Source organism: Leptonychotes weddellii, chromosome 11 (genome assembly GCF_054177405.1).
Source record: "Leptonychotes weddellii isolate Sample4059 chromosome 11, ASM5417740v2, whole genome shotgun sequence".
Taxonomy (NCBI): Eukaryota; Metazoa; Chordata; class Mammalia; order Carnivora; family Phocidae; genus Leptonychotes; species Leptonychotes weddellii.
This window is the reverse complement of record NC_138379.1, coordinates 39411298-39423969: the sequence shown is the minus strand read 5'-3', so window position 1 is coordinate 39423969 and position 12672 is coordinate 39411298. Positions and strand designations below refer to the sequence as shown.

The window sequence follows — 12672 nt, the reverse complement described above, 5'->3', positions numbered from 1 at the left end:
GGATGAGTGAACTTAATTTCTCGAGCAAGTTGGAGAAGACCGTGCTAGCAGGGCAGGATTATTATGAACTCCGTAATTATGCTTTCTCTGCTATGTTAAAGGTTTCCCTTCCCAACAAAAGGGCCGACATCGACTTGAATGAGCGCCGCGAACTTTTATAAAGTGGAAGAGGGGAAGAAATGGCAGGCTGGGAATCCGGCCCCGGGAAGGCTTCCACGGCGCTGGAGAACCACCACTTGAATTTCCAGAAAAGAAACTTCTCTTCCCCGAACCTGCCGACTTCCGCGAGTCCGGGAGCGCTCTAAGCGGTCGGCTGACCTTCCGTGTCCCGGATGAGGGAAACTGAGGCAGGGAGGGCGCGGCGCGCGCCGCTTCGGCCTCGGCGCCCGCCCCGGACGAGGGAACCCGGGCTTCCAGAGCTCTCCGCGCGGACGCAAGCACCTCGGAGCCGCCCGCCACCCCGCCCTACTCGGGACAAAGCCCGAGCCCGCGCCGGGAGGCGGGGGTGCGGGGTGGGGGGTGGGGGGGGCAGGGCGGCTCCCGCGCGCGCCCCGCTCCCCCGTGGGCGCGAGACTCCGCCCCGCCGCCCCTGCGGGGGGAGCCCGCGCCCCAACAGCGAGTCGGCCGAGCCGGCCCGCCCCGAATCCCCATGACGTCACCGGCGGCGGCAGGCCCCGCCCCCGGCCCCGGGCGGCAGGCCGCATGACGTCACCGAGGCCCCACCCCTCCGGAGCGAGTTCGGTCCTGGCGTTCATTTCATTCCTGTCCTCATTCCGAACATTCTTAGCATCGCTCGCGCCGCGCCGCGCCGCCCGAGCCGAGCCGAGCCTCTGCAGCCGCCGCCGCGGCCCCGCCGCCCGCCGCGGGCGCCCACCAAGCACTTTGCAGACTCGCTTCCACCCTGCGGGCCAGTCCGCGCGGCGGGGCCCGGGCCCGGGGCGGCCGCGTCCGGGGACAGGCCATGCAGTGAAACCCCCCCACCCCGTCCGCCTTTGCCCGGAGCCGCGGGCAGCAGCCCAGTGTGCCCAGCCGGCCCCGGGGCAGGAGCGGTGCTAGGCAGGGGTGGGGTGGCCCGGCCCGGGGACCGGGAGCCAGGGAGGGAGCTGGGCACCGAGCTGCGGGCGGGGGAAGCGGCGCCGAAGTTTGCCTCGGACTCGCCGGGCGCTGCGGCGGCTCCCTTTGCCGAGGTAAGTTGGCGCGCGGGGCTGATGCTGGGTGCGGGCGGCGCACGGGGCGCCGGGGGCGGGGGGCCGGCGGCGCGTTCGGCTCGGGCCGCTCTTTCTCTGCGGGCTCCGCTTTGTGTGCGGCGGGCGGGCACGCGGAGGGCCGGGGCCGGGGACCCCGCGTCCCCTTCAAGGTGAGCGGCCGGGCGCCGCCGCGCGAGTTGCCGGGACGCCAAGTTGGGCCGCGCGCTGAGGAGCCCGCGCGGCAACAGGCGGCCCCCGGCGGCGGCCCTGGAGGCGCCCGGCCGCGCCGCGCCCCCCGCGCCCCCCTCGCCTGCCCGCCCGCACGCGCGCACACGCACACACCCTCACACCCTCGGGCAGTTTTCACGGTTTGCTCGGGGAAGTCAGAAGTTCGGAGCGGGCGCGGGCGGGGAGAGCCGCCGGCGCCGCCTCGGAGCCCGCAGCCGGCCGCCCCCCCCCGCCCCTACCGGGCCCCCCCTCCAGGCGCCGGGGCCCCCCGAGGCCGGCCCGGGGTCCGCGCCGACTCGTGCTGCCCGCGGGGGTCCGCTCCTTCTCAAAGATGAAAGAAGGCACGGTCGCCTTTGCCGCTTCTCCAGGACTGTTGCTGCCGCCGCCGCTGCATTGCACATTCAAGTGGAAAATTTTCAGGAGTCAGCAGAAACATTGTGTCCAAAAAAGACTGAGTCGCAGTTACCACCAAACCCTGGAGGAGACTCTCCCTGGAAAACTTCCCTTCGGTAGGAAATACTGGGGGATTTGTTTGTTTATTGGAAGAGAAATGATCCCCAGGAGAGGAGAAAATCAGGGTGTACTTCTAGTCTTTGTTCATAGCAGCAATACTGTTTTCAAAAGTCCAGAGGCCCGCTTTCAAGAAAGTTCAACTTCCATGAGTTTCTTTTTTCTAAAATGCATTTGTGTATATATATATATATATATATATTTTTTTTTTAACCGAAGCAACATTTTAAATGAGTTGAAAACAATGGAGGGCTCACACTTCCCTTATTCTCCTCCCACGAAAATAAATAAAATCCAGATCATAATTTTCTTTGCTTTTAATTGTCTTTCTTTTTAAAGATTTATTTAAAGTTGAATGGTGTCACTGTATAAAAATATTTATGAAACAATGAAATAGCAGCAACCAGCATTTCTCAGGAGGCTTGTTAACTTCTTAGAAGCAAGTGGCTGCCTGTGATTTGCAGAAATGAAAATTGACCTCAGTAAGCACTGGAAACTTAGAGACAGATGATGTTCCAGGAGCGGGTAATCTTAAAAGGCCTGTTTTTTTTAAAAACAGTGCCTTGGAGGGAGCCCAGGTCCTGAGACAGAAAGGTCTGCAAAACCTATCACATTTCAAAATGGTTAAACAAGAAAATTTAAAATGCTACAGATACTGCAAAGGAGCAGAACACTTAACAGTTCAGGGCAACCACATGTTTCTTCCTCCCCACCCTTCTCCTTGAGTGTTTGTGGAAGTTTTGGTGGTCTGATCGCTTGTGGTGTGCTGGGTGCATGCAAGTGGTTACCTGAGTAGACGGATCCCTTAGGAGCATGTGATCTGACTGCATTGTCAGAACAGGCAGTGGGCTCCTTTCTCTGCAGTGTGCAGTGGCTTTTGCTGGTGTGTCATGCGTGGGGCTTCTCTGCCAGGGTACTCTGAGGCAGTGGTTGGGGAACGTATCTCAGGCTGTGCCCAGTGCTTCGTCCTTTCACTATTGGGCTTGTGCCCTTTTGTAAATAGAAGGATCTTTGGGGCCAGACTTAGATCCAACTTTGGTTAAGAATCTTTCCTCTTCAGAAGGAAATAGTAGAACTAATTACAAAGTGACTCAGGAAAGACAAATGGATTAGTTGAACCTTGTCAACAGCGAGGTTTTGAATCGTTGATTGTTTTTTTTGGGGGGGGGGGAAGGCTTATTTTTCTAATCTCGTTATTTCCATAAATGGTCACAGATATTTTTGTTTAGTATTTCTTTGTATGTGCAACTCGGTGTTGAGCTCTCAGGTTTCAGATTTTAAACAGAGTTTGTAATTCTTTTATTTGTTGTTGGTATAAAAAAATGAACTGATAAGCTGTATTCATTACTGGTTCTTGCTGATGGTATAAAAGTGCCAATGTAGACCATTTTATTTTTACTTTAATGATAAGTATTATTTGGCCTGCAGTTTTAGGGGAATATTAGAATAATCTTTTTCTTTTTTTTATTACAATTTTGAAACAAAACCAATGTGACACTTTGCTTTGACAGTATGATTTGAAGAAATATAGGAAAGAATCTTTGTATAGATTCCTCCTCTCAGTGATCTTTCATCAAGTAACAAATAGAACTCCATCCAGAGAACATGCTTGAGGGACTGTTGGAGTTTGTGTTTTTTTTTTTTTTTCCTTTTTTTCCTTTTCCCAAAACGTAAACCAGGACTCACCACGACATATACTTAATTTAAAGAGGGAGGGCAACCTAGTTTAGTTTGAGCCGGATTGAAACAAATTTCTCACGGAGAGGCCGGAGAGGCCGGAGAGGCCGAGAGGCGCTTCCTTGCATTGTGGTACAACGTGTGCCTAGGCCCCAGCAGCAAACTAATTATATGTAAGGGCAGGTTTTGGGCGGGGTGAAGCGGGGTAGGGGGGCACTCTGGGGGAAGTCAGCTTCTTCCCTTCCCCTTTTCCTCTACCTCTCTGTTACTTTATACAGCAAGAATTATGTATTCATACACTCACTTTGGGGACTAATGTCCCCTTTTATTAAGAACAAGGACAAGCAAGTCATAAGGAAAAGGGTGTTGGGGTTTTCGCTGCTTGGGTTTCAGTCATTTAGAAACAATTTTGAATTCTGACGCTGCAGATCAAGTATAGGAGGGCATTTCTCAGTGGGAAAATTTGAGAATACAGTTGTAGTGTATCATCCGTTTCTAGATCATATTTGTTATATCTTCAGTAGAAAAGTATGTAACAGGAACAGTTGGAGAATGTAGATCTCAAATGTTAGTTAGGCCTTTGAAGAAGTGAGCTGTGCCATAACAATATTTTTAAGGTTCCTTGTTTTAGAAACGGATCGATCTGTCATACATGGTGGTCAAACCAGAACCTGTGCATCTGTGGGATTAACTTTTTTCTCTAATCTCCTGTACTATTACGTGTTAATTGTGAGCATAATTATAGTGCCTGCAAATGAAAATCGTGGTGTTTTATCACTCCAAAGGTTGGTGCAAATAACTGCATGTAGGAACCAGCATCCGCACGATGACCGTGTTCACGCGCAGACAGTCGGTAGATAACACTTTCAAGCTCGTATTTTAGGCACGTTGTCTTGTTTCCAATAAAGAGATTGCGAAAGAATAAAAATGCTGCCGAGTGAAAGCTGTGCCTAGGGGTTGGATCCCTTTAGTGATAAAACTTTTTAGGTCTGTTTTTTCCAAAGACTGAGGACTACTGGCCAGAGCAAGTGTCCAGCTTTCTCTGAAGCACTGCGAAGAAATTGGAGCCCACCTTTCTGTCGATCAAGGGGTGCACTGACTGCAGCTTCCTCTTTAGAGTTCAGAAACTGGAACTGCAGCAAGTGCTAGAGTCCTACTTCTGAACTCGGCAAAAAAAGTATAATGTAAGCTTCCTGCCCTTTGACAGACTTGGGCTCTGCTGCTGGGCTATTGGGGACTGATGGCTGGAATGATCTTTTATAGCTGCCTGGTGCTTTTTCTTATTTTATCTGTAGACGCCACAGATTACGCTGTGGTATTTAAATTAGATCCCAAATCATGTTTGAACAATATCAGTGATATATTTTATTCTTTCACATTCACAGAGGTGATAAAGTCAAGTAATTCAGGTCCATGTTAAGCTCTTAATGTTTCCAGGTTGGGCTTTTTGACAAATACCGACTTAGTCCCCCTTGTCTTGCAATGACTTCATACTTCTAAGATTGGGAAGTTTGGGCCTTCCCTCTTCTGGATAGTTTGTGGAATGCTAGAATATTTGGATCTAAATATCTGGGGTATTTTTGTGTATAATTTTATTTTGTTTCAAACCTGTGAGTTATAGATTCTCATCATCAGCTTCTTTGACCCTATCCCATATTGGAACTTAAGAGTTGAAATTCAGCCATCTCTTCAGAGAGCTTCAGCTTTCCTTGTGGTGCCGAATAAGAGAATTTTGGAATATGTATTTTTATTTTAGTGAAATCAAATGGGATGCCCTGAAGGGTGGGTTTTGAGGATGGTATTTCTTACAGGGTGGGTCCCACTCAGCTCTTAAGTTCTGTCCACTGGCTTTTTGCATGGTTGGGAAGATTCTCAGAAAATAGTTTCCATAGTCTGGGAATCCTAGCTAACTGTGAAACCACTGGTCTCTCTTCTGATTGGAAAGGGGAGGGGGATCTTAGAGGCTTTCTTTTCTACTTTTGTGGCAAGCTAAGGGAAGTCTCCATCTTGGCTGTATCCTGTCTCCACCCCCTCCCACGCCCCCATATTTACTATCCCCATCAATATTTACTATCCTGATGTAATTTTCTGCTCTTTTTGACATTAGTTTTTAAGGCTCTGTCCTAGGATTTCATAAGCAGTTTTAGTTTGAGGAACAGGGCCCAGCATTGGAAAATGGGTTTAAAAGAAAAAAGCAGCTTATTAACGAACAAGTTAAGCACCACCATCATCTCCAGTGGGGAATTCTGGTTGCTTTTAGGCATCTGACAGATTAGATGTATGTGTACAGTGACTGAAACACTATTGACTGGGAATATACAACAATGACGAGTGCTGTTGTTTTTACTGATACATAAACTGAAAAACTGCTGCTAATGGTGGGAAATGTTAATTATGTGAGAACATATTGAACTTATATTCTCTGGCATGAACTTTTAAAAAAAATGCATGAACTGCGCTGCTTTTTTATAGGCACAGCTTTCTAATTATCATAATTCAGTTCAGCTCCGCTCTTGGATGGAGTTCAAGTGCAATCTCAATTTAACTTGAAAGGAGTTTTTTTTTTTTTAAACTGAGAATGTTTAAGAAAATTTGAAAAGTTCATCCAAGAATGTTGTCTGCTAAGGTGTTGGTAATTGGGGTGTGTGTGTGTGTGAAATGAGTGCCTTTTTATAATAGTTAACTAGATCTGATTGTTAGATTGACTGTCCTTTTTTTTGTTTTTTGTTTTTGCTTTGCACTGTATCCAAACCTGCATCTTGTACATTTTTGCACAACCAGATGCTCTGTGTTGCTGAGTTCTCTTTGAAAACCAGTGTCTTTTCCCTAATAGACTGTAAACTAAATAAATATTTTATTACCATTAATGATATAATCTCTGTAAAGATAGGAACCTCTTTAGAGGGTAGCAGAAATCTTAGGAATTCATACAACGAAACCCACCATTAATCTTGGTTACCAACCAAGCCTTTAGAAGGTAGAGCTCCTCATTTGTTTGTCTTTACATCTTGACTTGATGGCATTCTGTGACAGGAGTTGTCTTTGGCAGCATTCATTCACTGTCTTCTGTCCTTTAAATTTTCTATGACCTCCGTGCCTTTTCGAAGAAAAAAAAAGTTAATGAAGCCCAGGCGCCAGATCCTCTGCGGAATGGATTTTAATTGGAAGAAAGAACAACTTCAGCTGGACCTTCCGACTTTGTCCAGTCTGACTTCTGCTGAAATGCAAAGGGAGCCCACAGAAACCAAATGACTTCATTTGCCCTGGCACTTAAGAGCCGAATTCACTTCCATGGTGGTGAAATAAAAGGAGCCAAGTGTTTTAAATAGCCACTCCCCGAGGCCCGCCCGCCGGAGTGTTTGGAGAAAAGCGCATTGTCTGCTTGCAGCTCTGGCTGGGAGCCGGCCTGACTCGCCCTCCCCCACCAGGCAGCTCCATTGGCGGAGCTGACATCTGGTTTTCTCTGTTCACCTGCTGTATACCTGTACGCGCGCGCACACCCACATGTCGCGTGCATGCGTTGTGTCCTGTGGGTAACGCACATTTTTGACATTGAAGGTGTGTTGTGTTTTAAGTCCCTCCCGGGATAGGGGGAGGCACAAGGCTAATAGCACAAAATAAAATGTAAACACAGCAGCCACCCCACATGCCGCTGCTGCTGGGTTTCTGTCCGACGGTGCTCTCTGGGTAGGCGTGCCTATTGTTGTGGCCGCAACAGGCGGCAGAAGTTGGGGCACCATATGGCGGATGTGGGCCTCAGATAAGCTGTCTGGTAATTTAGCTTATCAATAGCATTTTGATATGCTTCGTTTTCAGATCACCCATCACTGTGGCTGGGGATGTCCTGGGGGCTAACTGATTGCAAACCATTGAAACCATTGTGAGCGATGCTTCCTTTGGTGGAATCTCTTTCAACCCTTTCTCCCTGGCTGCCTTTTCATCTCAAAGCCTTTGGGAGACCGTGGTGGTTAGAGTTAGAAAGAGCCCCGTCAGCTGAGGGGACGGCAGCCCCGTCCTGAAATCTGGAACACTCGAAGACCTCATCAAGTATATCCATGGAGAGCGAAACAGAAAACAAGCTACCTAATAGCACTTTTTATGTAGGCAGAGCTGAGAAATTCCCGTAATTCAAAATCTGCCTTTGTTTTAAACACTGGAGAGATAAGGCCGATATTGTTCTTTTCTTATTTTGATAAAAGGTTTCTAGTTTTGTTCTTTCAAAATAACCTCCCTCATTTCCTTTCACCTTTGAGTTTTACCTTAATCATAAAATGTAAAATTGATTGATGTCTATGTAACTGGAAACCAGGAGAAGAGGCCTGTGATTTGGAGGCAGGAAGCAGCTTCCTTTATGACTAGGAATTGTTAAAGAGGGAAATACTTCCGGAACACTTCTACTCAGGTGTCTAGTGAAGCTGAAGGAAAATTACGCTTCCAGTTGGGAACCGACAGAGGGACTCTTGCCCGAGTTGCTGGAGCCGACTCAGGGATTCTGCACACAGTAGGTGGCTCTGTGGAAATTTGAGGATGTGCATCACCATGTGCTTATCAGCCGTGTGAATCTCATTCAGCAAATCCTTGTGTCCCTGATACGTGCCAGGCACTGGGGGAAGAAGCCAGGATCAGACCGGCTGCCCCCTTCCCAGCCCACCCTCCCTGGATGTTCTCGCTCACCTTTCTAGGCCCCTCATCTTTTCCCACATTTTGACTTCTGGGTTTGTAATGCATTGTACACAGATCCTTTTGCGTGGCTAATTCAGGATGATTCTGCCTCAAATCCAGGTCAGCTACTTCCCACGCCTGCCCCGGGGAGCCTCTGCCGCACCAGCGTTCCTCCCTGAGCACGTGCCCTGCGGCCTCCACTGATCTTTCAACAGCCTGGACATTACCCCTGCAGATTTAGGAGGGCTGGGCCGGGTGCAAAGTTTCTGTATTTTTAAGAGGTCCACAGTGGTGTCCGCCTCTGGTTGGGAACCCTCGCTCTAGATATTCTACTTCGTCAGATCCAGTCAGTCTAAATTTGACCATCCCTCCTAACTCTGAATGGGATTTTTCTCCCCCGTATTTGTGAACAGATACCGAATCTTTATGGAATTCACTAAGATGGACTTGGTTGGTTTTAAAAATATAGCCGTATAAAGATAAGGCTGCACCTTTCTATGCAGGAAAAGCAATAAAATGAACAAAACCATCTTCCCCCTGTTAGGCAATCATCTGCTACCCCTTGGGAGTGTAGCAGTTGATTCCAGATGTGATTATAGAGTTGAGGTGTGTGTCAGGCTTGCCGGCAAGGGGTTTAAGGGACTAATTCTTGTCTGGCTGCTTGCAGAGGTGGTTTTACTTTCTGGGTAGTGAGGCTGCTCACAGAGCTCCTCGAGTGGTATCCCTTGATGTAGCAGAGTGCGGGGGATGGGGAGGCTGATCCTGACAGCATCCAAGAGATGAGCCTGCTGCTGCTAAACCACACTTGCCCTTTTCATTCCTTTCTTCTCTCTTCTTCCACCTTGGGCACTTTGAAATCCAGATGCTCCCAGTTTTGTGTAGAATTCCCACTTGCCTCTGGATGTTTAAACATTTACAGGTACTACCGGGTGCCAGGGATTTGGTGATCGGCCAAAGGTGGTCAAAGAATGGTGATCAGTGAACACCCCTGCAAAGTTTGTAGTTTGGCGAGGGAAACGGGCCTGTAAAGAGATCATCACCATGTAGTGGGGAAGCTGTATGTTTGATATTTCGTGGGTTCCAAGATGCAGCTTTTCATATATTTGAAGTTGAGACGTGTTCCGCAGTCGTGGCTGGCCAGGCAGTGGTCATGGTCTGCCATGAGGTTGCACACACTCATCAAAGCCTGTGGAAGAGATGCAGGAGAGGAAGAGAATCCCGGAGCCCGCTCTGGGGCATTCCTGAGGATGCTCTTGATGCCACCAGTGCTCTTGGCACGAGGGTGATAGTGTGTGGAAAAGCATGGATGCTGATCTCTCTCTGAGAAGTTGTTTTAGGTATATCGTACCCAATTTATTTTGCTTATTATTTTCCTCTTTATGTGCAAGATTGACGTATGCTTAAAAAAGTTACAATGTGTATGAAATTCGATTTTTGAGTGATAAGGCAGGATTCTCCATGGTTTTTTTCACAGCAGTATTTTTTAGAAATAAAATCATGTTGCATTTTACAACCGATGGCGTGTTAGAGTTGATGAAATGTTGAAGAACCATGTTTGCATCTCTATCCATAAGGATCTGTGAGATTTTATATTATTGATGGGTTGTTTTGCGGGAGTGGTTTGGGAAGGGGCTTTTATTTTTTAAGCAGGTGTAGCTTCTGGGAGCATGAATTCCCTTGTGAAACATCAGAATAAAGGGAAAATAACTCCGTTGTCTAAGTGCTCTTGATAATAGCCTAGCAGCCGTGTTGCTCAGTGGTAGGCACTGAGGAAAACTTTTAGAGAAAGTGATGTTGGAGTTGGGTCTTGAAGGGAAAGCGTTTATTTTTTATTTATTTTTCTGCCAGATGCCATTTTGGAAGTAGTGTGGAACTAAGTCGTTAAGAAACAAATGACCCCCTTGAAATACTCTCCAGAGTAGTGACCTCAACCCTCAAACAGCGATAGAAAAGGTTTATTGCTGCCGGTCATGAGCTCCTCTAGATCTGAACCTATAGATCCGAAACTCAGCTATGAGCAATTAATTGAAAGAAGCGGAGGGAACTGGTTGACAAGGGGAGTGGGAAGTTTCCTGATTCTGGTTTGGAAAAAGGCAGGATAATTAGTTTAAAAAACCCAGGTTTGGAGTAGGACATGCCTTAGTTGGACTTTGGCTCAGCCGCTTTCTGGTTCTGTGGCCTTGGACAAATTGCCATCTGAGCCTTGGTATCCTAATCTCTGAATTTCAGTAGAATGCCTCCTGTATGCCTGACATGTAATACATGCTCAGGAAATAGCAATTTCTTTTTTTTTTTTTTTAAGATTTATTTATTTGTCTCAGAGAGAGAGAGAGAACAGGTGGGGAGGAGGGGGAGAGGGAGAAGCAGGCTCCCCGCTGAGCAAGGAGCCCCATGCTGGGCAGATCCCAGGGTTTGGGATCATGACCTGAGCCAAAGGCAGACGCTTAACCGACTAAGCCACCCAGGTACCCCAGTAAATAGCAATTTCCGATGTTATCTTGAATGCTAGGTCTTCACAGATTTCCTGCCAGGTCAGCCTGGACAGTGACTCTTGAGGGGCATCCCAAGCTGAGGCAGAGTTACTTAGAAGAGCTGGGCTTCAGGTCTCAGACAAATGGATTCAAATTCACGAGTGGCCGAGGTATCCCATGAAGTCTGAGACCATTAATTGCTTTGAACCATACTTCTTCTATTAATAAGTGATGGAGGAAACCCATCAGTAAATATGTGAGGTTATTCCTTGCCAAGTGGTAGTATGAATTAAATAGAAATGCTTGCACCTTTGTCCACCTGAAAGGAAACCTCTTCCTTAGATTCCTTTTTTTTTTTTTTTTTAAGATTTTATTTATTTGAGAGAGAGAGAGCGAGGACATGCTGGGGGGAGAGGCAGAGGGGGAAGCAGACTCCCCGCTGAGCAGGAAGCCTGATGTGGGGCTTGATCCCAGTACCCCTGAGATCCTGACCTGAGCCAAAGGCAGACACTTAACAGATAGCCACTCAGGCGCCCCTCTTAGATTCTTGCTTGGAAGCCACACTCCTAACTTTGAGATTGTATGGAACTCATCTTTTCATAGAGAAACTGTGCTTGGGGCCCTGCATCTGCCGGGGAGACCATTGAGGAATCGTCCCTGGAGTTTTGAAGTTGGGTCAAGCTTTAGGTGTGAGGGAATAAGAGAGAGAGAGGTACCTCTCCCCTACTTTTGCTGTCCCCATTGCACTTTTTTTTTTTTTTTTAATTATTTTTTAAAGTAGACTCCTTTCCCAGCATGGAGTCCAATGCAGGGCTTGAACTCACAACCCTGAGATCAAGACCTGAGCTGAGATCAAGAGGTGGACGCCTAACTGAGCCACCCAGGTGCCTCTGCACTTTTTTTTTTTAAACTTTGTTTGGTATTTTATTTTATTTATTTTTTAGAGTAGGCCCCACACTCAGTGTGGAACTTGAACTCAGGACCCTGTGATCAAGAGTGCATGCTGTAACCACTGAGTCAGCTAGCACCCCCACCCAAGTACACTTTTTAATACCTATTTGGGAGCAGGCTGCTTAACTTCTCTGCTCTCAGTTTCCACATCTGGAAGATGGAGCTGATTCTACCTACTCTGAAGGGTTGTGGGAAAGTTTAGTTAGATAAGAGTCAGCTCAGTAGGCTACAGCTACAGGTCTGACCGCTGCTAGACCCCAGGCCATCCTCTTCATCTCAGTGCTCCAAGCTCTGAAATGAAATCTTTGCACCTTGTATTAGACTCCTTTCTATGGACCTGAAATATATTTCAAATAATGATTCACACTTGTGTGAATGGCAGCCCATCCATCCTTTTGCCAGTGTGTTTGCATATTAAAGAGGATGTTAGTTAATCCAAGATGAGTGTCTCTTTGGGTTCGTACCCAGGTACTCCTTGGACAGATGAGCTGGATGTCTTCTGGAAGCTGGTGGGTTGTCACCTGGGTTTTCAGAGTCTTCTGCCCAAAGCTGGTCAGCTACACTTGAGCAGGGTGTGTCATTGTCTCCACGCTTTTCGGCTGGGGCCACTCCCAGGGACTGGTCTGAGCAGGTAAGATTGCTCTGTGGGGGCCTGGGCTGGGGACCACTTGCATTTTACGGACTTCTCTGTTGTCTCTTAACCAGGTTACATGGAACTGTGTGTGAGTGAATCTGGTTTCCTAGCCTTTAAATTAAGAATTAAAATGAAAGATTGCTAAGAGAGATGAGTGGACCTGGCGGGAGGGATAGAGGCTTTTGGAGGCAGGCAGGCTGAGCGTTGAGGAGTGGAGAGAGGCACGTTTAAAAACAATTCACAACCTGTGACTCTGCTAAAAGCGACTGAATTATATCGTTTTAAAGGGTAGATTTTGTGGTATGTGATTTATATCTCATAGAATCAATACAGCCCTGAATCCAGTTATCAC

The 12672-nt window shown here is 47.7% G+C and overlaps 1 protein-coding gene across 2 annotated transcripts in view; it reads left to right on the top strand.

Moving 5' to 3' along the window:
• Nucleotides 1-759: 759 nt before the first annotated feature.
• TEAD1 (TEA domain transcription factor 1) overlaps nt 760-12672 on the top strand; it is a 261044-nt gene continuing 249131 nt past the window's right edge. The window contains exons 1-2 of one of the 2 annotated variants that reach the window (XM_081798579.1): nt 1077-1187; nt 1784-1924. The gene's annotated coding sequence lies outside the window, so the exon portion shown is untranslated. Of the gene's footprint in view, nt 1188-1783; nt 1925-12672 lie in introns of both variants that reach the window. The other variant, XM_081798577.1, reaches the window with a different exon arrangement.